The 6,849-nt window shown below is 35.3% G+C and overlaps 1 non-coding gene across 1 annotated transcript; it reads right to left on the bottom strand.

The window, feature by feature from the left end:
• Nucleotides 1–6,516: 6,516 nt before the first annotated feature.
• Nucleotides 6,517–6,622, bottom strand: LOC140857606 (small nucleolar RNA R71). The gene has a single exon (XR_012141097.1). It is a non-coding gene; the product is annotated as a small nucleolar RNA R71 (small nucleolar RNA).
• Between the last annotated feature and the right edge of the window lie 227 nt (nt 6,623–6,849).

Raw genomic sequence — 6,849 nt, forward strand, 5'->3', positions numbered from 1 at the left:
TCTATTGGAAAAGTTCCAAGCAGAGCAATATAGCCAAATTCAAATTGTGAGGCAGAATGTATTGTTAGATGTGTGCCCTAGATGTCAGATTGGCTGACACATTTCTGTACAAATCTAAGGATAAATTTATAATTTTGACTATAAATCAATAATGAATTATTCTTCTATCACACTGTGTACATTGTGTCTGTGATATACATCCTTTGAGTTAGTAAGAATATCAATTCATATTTTCAAGAGTTGAAAATTTAAAGCATGAATTTACATAACTAACTTATAAACAGCTCTTGACCATAGGATCATCACAAGGATGGTGATCGATCTGGAAGGTTGGTGTACGATCGCTTCCTTAGGGTAGATGTGTCTTGAGTCTACGGTGTGGAGACACTAGAGCGAGAGTACAGATATTCGTTGAGAATGAAAATACTGAGCGTGACCACCTCGAGCAGTCAAAAGAAAGTCTACCTTCTCGTCGATGACTAGCTCGATGCTGCAGTTGTGTGCCTAGTTCTTTGACCTGAGGTGCATCGATAGTTCACTTTGAGTGTGTTATAGTTTGACTACATAACTTGATCTCCTAGCCATTCGGAACCATGAAGTGTATGTTGGCTGTAGTATATTCATTGTAGAAATTAGGTCGCACCAAGATGGGATCTATCAACCTCGATAGATGAGAGGAGTAGTCCTATGATGATCGAAAGATCGAGTCCTTAAGCCCATGGCTATGGCAAAGTAAAATAATGAAAAAAGAGTTTTCCATTGGAGTTTCACATCGGACTCAGATCGATCGATTGATTCATATGGTAGATGTTGGGTTTGATGAGTTCACCTTAACCCTAATTCAGTCGGGACTCATGATAGAGAAACTCAATCACACAGGTAGCTGCACCGAGAGGTTCATCTTCAGTTCTGATGGGTTGCCACCACATACAGCTAGGTGTCACTGATGGATTTTGGGAGCAATTAGAATGATATTAATGATCGATCATTTTAATTGTTTGAATCAGAAGAGTTCTGATCCATCGAAAGGAGTTTTGATGATGTCGATGATGAGATCACGACATGTCTCATTACCATACAAAATTGAACCTAATTGGATTACACAAAAAAGGATTAGAGTCTAGATGTCATCAATTGGGCTAACCCAATTGATTTGGATAAGATCCAATTAGGTTCAAGGAAATCGTGCTAGCACATGATTGAGCCTAACTTTCTTCTCGTGTAATTTTTTCTGTCTCTACTGAGCCAAATATGATTTGACTCATCCAGAGAACTTTGAAAAAGTTTTTCTTAGTCTAAATGAAGCTTGCCGAGCTCAGAAAAGGTTTGTCTTAATTCATGAGATAAATTTAAGATAAGCACCTGCTAATTCCTATCACCTGCCAATTTTATTTTAGGATATTTGTCAAAAGTTGACATATGGATCTTAAATTGAAGGCCACTTGGCAAGAGCTTATTGAAAGATTTTTATGGAGCCAAACCACATCAAATTGGGCACCATAATCAGATTATGGCATGAGCCCAATTGGATTAAGTTGGCGCCCCAAGTGGATAAGGTTGGAGAGTCTTGATAAGATTGGACTCTTTGGCGCCAACCTATCTTTGTCCTTATCCAGTGTTGGTGCCAACTTTGAGATAGAGGCTTGGGTTCTTATCTGATATGATCAGATGATATCAAGCAACCAATCAAATTTTTTTCAAAATTTATTGAAATTTTTTGATTGGTTGAATGATGTGGCACTGCGTAGCATACAGGGTCTATATAAACCCTTCTACACCTAGAGTTTTAGGATGAAGTTGTTTTATGCATCAAACCCAATAGCTGCCACCACCTCCCTTCTTCTCTATATCCTTCCTATTCTCTTATCTCCCCTCTTCATGTCCAAGGAGTTGGACGTTCATCTGGTGCAAGAAAAAGGCGTGGTGATGCCTGGAACAGGAAGGCTATAGGACATCTTCGACAGGCTGCTACTCCAACTTCAGAAAGAGTTCTGAAGCACTTTCAAATTAGATAGAGATCTAATTTTTGGAATATAGATTCATGAGGAGAAGATGTTCCAGGTTCTGCCAGAGTGGATACTGGTAGAGGTTAGGTGCTTACGTGGCTACATCAGAACCTCGAGCTGTGCTGAGATCATCTACAGGGTAATCAGATTGCCCTTGAGGTATGTCTATACTTCTCATACTTTTAGATTTAATTTTAGATTTTAAATATCAGATAATAAAATTAGATCTAATAGATATTAGATCTAAAATAGTGTAGGATAAAGTTTTTAAATTATTCCACCCCAGATTTGATGAAATCTAGAAGATCTTACAAAGGAAAAAAGATATTTTTTCTTCAACTGGTATCAGAGCCAGGATGATGGCTTAGTTCCAAATCTAATTTAGATCTGATTTTAATTTTAATTTATCTGATATTAAAAAATTTTAGATATCACATCAGATATGATAGGATCTGAAATCAAAATATTTAAAATTAAATCTAAAAAGATCTAACATGCATGAGATGCATGACTACACTAGGATTAGTTGAATCCATGAACAGTCTTAAATTTTATGTTTTAATGAGATTAAAATATGAATTAAATCTAATTTATTTTCTATTTTTTTGATGTTATAAATGTTATAATTAGATCAAAAAATAAAAAATAAATTTTTAATTTTTTCATAAAATTGATCTGTTGCATGCCTAGACTAGTTGTAGAATTATTCCAGTAACTTATCTAGAATAGATTTAATTTTGAATAGTTCAATGTAAATCTTATTTTTTAGATATTACATATGATGTATCAGATCTGAAAGTATGTTAATTTGATCAATTTTTGATACATGAGATGTATGCAAAGCATGTATTAGTTAGATCTTAAATTGTATATGAAATATGTAAATTTAGATCTAACTAGTTTTGTAGTTAAATTTATATTTCTGATTAAGATGTTTCTCATGATCATCCGATCATAAGAATAAAGTAGAGTTTTAAGACCCTCTCTTCCCATTCAATGAGGTGTTCTTATGACATGTAGGGGTGCTGTGCATTCATCCTTAATCAGAAATCAAAACTTACTTTTCTGCAAAACCCTAGATCCTGAAACCCTAGGATTTATTTTACATATTTTGTTTATGAACCCAAACTTAATTAATGAATTAAGTTTATGAAATAAATTTGGTCTAAAATTAAAAATTTCAGATCTAAGATATTTTCATAAAATTGGATTCGGGCTTGGGTAGCTCAATTAGGTCTAGCGGTTGATCAAATCGAATTAAGAGTCGGTTAGGTGGGATCATGAAAGCTAATAATTGACTAGCCTAATAGAATTAAGTCTGGGTCAAGGTTGAATCACATTTAGATGTGACTCGATGAAGTTAAGAACTAATTTGGCTCAGTGGTTAGAGTCTGGATTGTAGGCTAACCCAATTGGTTCTGGTTTGACAATTTGGTGTCTAAGGTAAGTTGGGCAGATGCGACCGACTGGTTTTTAATTGGGAGCTACTCGACTCGAATGTGTTCTTATCGAGTTAATGGCATATCCCTTCCACCGATCTCACTTACCTGGCCATATGTGTCGATCCAGTTCTGATTTGAGGTGGCTAACAATTTGAGCTGACCCATGCCACTAGGTTAGTCATAATTGTTATGACTATGTCAAGTCAAGTTTAATGAGATCTAAATCAAATCTTCCTAAAAAAATATTAAGTCTAGATCTTCCACCATTGTGGATTGATAAATACTTAATTTAAGTATTTTAAATTAAAAAATTATATTTAATTTATCTTATTTATTAAGAATTTGATGTTTCTTTCTATGTTTTACAGGAAAGGTGATCGCCGATACAAAGAGTCCGATTCATAGATCAAAAAGATTCAAGTTTGAAGAAAATTAGACTTAAAATAAAATTAAAATAAAAGAAAGACGCATCCGGTATTATAGAAAATGAAGATACTATGCAAGGAATCAAAAAAGGATATTGATGTCATTATGAAGGAATTTTTGTTTCTTTTTGGAATATACAAAAATTGTTCACGTGAATTCAAAAAAAATTGATGCTGGGCACGCGTGAACATCAGCGCGGGACGTGGCGTGGACGCGCGGGACGCGCGCGGGACGCGGCGTGGATGCGCGGGGACGGGCGAGGATGCGGGACGGGCGCTTACGCAGGCACGGGTGCAGCATCTCGCGGGTGTGGGCGCACTGCAGACAAGTTCAAAATAAGGAAAAAAATAATATTTAGAAATATTTTGAAAGATTTGTATTTTTTTTAGTCCCACATCGGAAAATCATGTAAAACTCCTCCCTCCTAACACCTATAAAAAGACTTTTGTACTCTCATTGGAGGGGGAGCCCAGAAATTCTTCTAGAGCCTTGCATAGAGGAATAGAAAGGGACTACTTCATGAGCAGCTAGGCTAGCAGTCTCGGGAGTGGAGAAGAAATTTTGTAACGACACAGAGATGGTTTATTGTTCTAAACTTTCCTGTATTTCTTTATATGCAATAAAGATTATGCTTTTTTATTTAAATTATCATGAGTTCTTTATTTGCGCCCTTTCATATGCTTTTATTTATGCTTCATTGTTAGATTAATATTAGGAACAACTTTTACTTTCCGGAGACGCGCCGTGATCTACGGATACGGGGCGTGCCGAGGAAAGAAGAGTTGTGTACCTAGTCTTTCCGGAGACGCGCCATGATCTACGGGTACGGAGCGTGCCGAGGAAAGACAGGTATTTTTCTTAAGATTAATCACATCTATTTAGTTAAAAAAGAGATACAACTCTGCTAGTGCAAATTAATTCAAAACTCCCGAGCTCTTTATTTTTTAATTACCTCAATTTTACGATAATTTATTTTCTAAATAAAAAACAACGCTTCTTTCTTTTACCTTGCAATCTCAACTTAGCCCAAGGTCCTGAGGATACGATCTCGACTCATCCTACCTACGTAGTGAGTAGAGTTATTTTTGGTGCTATCAACGACTACGCATCAAATTTTGGCACCGTTGTCGGGGATCTTGGCACGGTTGAATTAAAAAAATAAAAAAAAAATTTTTTTTTGAAAAAAAAAAAAAAAACTTTTCAGTTTTTATTTCTCGTTTTAAATTTTTTTCAGTGCTTTCTAGCTAGATAATCTTATTTGCATAATTACAGAATTACCTTGCATAACTAATTTACTATTTAGAATTTTGCTGCTTAGAATAATTTGCTACTTTTCATAGCCCAGTAATTTATTGCTTTTTAGACTTAATCACTTAAATTTATTCTCTTGCAAAACTAAAAAAAAAATTAAAAAAAAAAATATAAAAAGATAAAATTATATATAAAAAAAAAAAAAAACCACTGACATTTCATAACACTTAACTAAAATAGCGTAACCTCAAATATAAAAATTTCTAACTTGATTGGACACCTTGTTTCTTTGCATTGCATCTCCATAATTAATCTTAAGGGCAATAACCCATTAACCAGATAAGGTGGGGATTTGATCACCCTTCCTTGGCCCACAAATCACTCCCATGCATTTGCATAACCTAGACCTTAATTTAAAATCAACTATACGTCAGCCCTAGGAATTTTGAGCTCAATAGGATAAGAAAGCTCTAGAGTTGAACCGAGTGCGGATTGGTTAATTGCTCGGTGTCTAAGGCAAGTGGTTAAAGAAAGTGATTTTCAATTGGTTCCGTTGACTGACCTGGCCAACTTAGTTGGTGTCTAAGGAAAGCAACGAGCAGGGAACCTCCCACATCTTACGCTTACCTGGCCGAGTCAGTTAGTCAGTTTTGAGCTTGGAGTGCTCAAAAGCAATCTTGAAAGTTAGGAGCTGTCTAGATCTAAGTTAACCGTAGGATAGAGAGTCTATGATTGTTTAAGTTGATTGCAATTAACATCTAAACATTAATTAATTTCTTCCTTTTCATAGATTTAAGATTCTTAGGTTCTTCTCTTTAGATTTTCTTCATTCTTTTCTCACTTTATTATAAAAATATATATTATAAAAAAAAAAAAAAAAAATTTTGTGTGTGCTCTACAGTATAATTGTAAGGTGTATGCTTGGCCGTAGATCGTTACGACCAGAAATCCAACCTTTTGATCCAGAAATAGAAAGAACCTTTAGAGCCAACAGACATAAAAAGATGGACCGAAATCAGGAGAATGATCCACCCAAGCAATTGAAGGAGTACTTTACTCCTTCCACATATACCTACTCTCCTTGTATTCAAGTACCCCCTGTGGAGGCCACTCAATATGAAATTAAGTCCAGTATAATCCAAATGTTACCTTCATTTTATGGACTTAGTAATGAAGACCCTTATAAACATCTTGAATAATTTCTTGAGATATGCTCAACTGTCAAAATTCATAACTTCTCCGATGATGCTCTTAGGTTGAAATTATTCCCTTTTTCACTTAAGGACAAAGCCAAATACTGGCTACATACTTTGGATTCCATGACTATATCAACCTGGGACCAGCTGCAAGGAGAGTTTCTCAAGAAATATTTTCCCATAGGAAAAACTAATCAAATAAGGAAAGCCATAACTAGTTTTTCCCAATTAGATGGAGAAATGTTTCATGAAACATGGGAGAGATTAAAAGACCTTATTAGAAAATATCCCCACCATGCTGTACCCAAGTGGCAGTTAATCCAATGTTTTTATGATGGGCTCTCTGAAAGACATCGACAAATGGTCGATGCATCATGCGGTGGGACATTCATGCTGAAAAGTGAGGATGAGGCATGGCAACTGTTTGAAATTTTAAGTGAAAATTCATTGCATCATATGTCTGCCTCTATTAGAGATAAACCCATGTTAAACCCAAAAAGAGGTGGAATATATGAAGTAGGAAATGCC

The sequence above is a fragment of the Elaeis guineensis genome, chromosome 4 (genome assembly GCF_000442705.2).
Source record: "Elaeis guineensis isolate ETL-2024a chromosome 4, EG11, whole genome shotgun sequence".
Lineage (NCBI taxonomy): Eukaryota > Viridiplantae > Streptophyta > Magnoliopsida > Arecales > Arecaceae > Elaeis > Elaeis guineensis.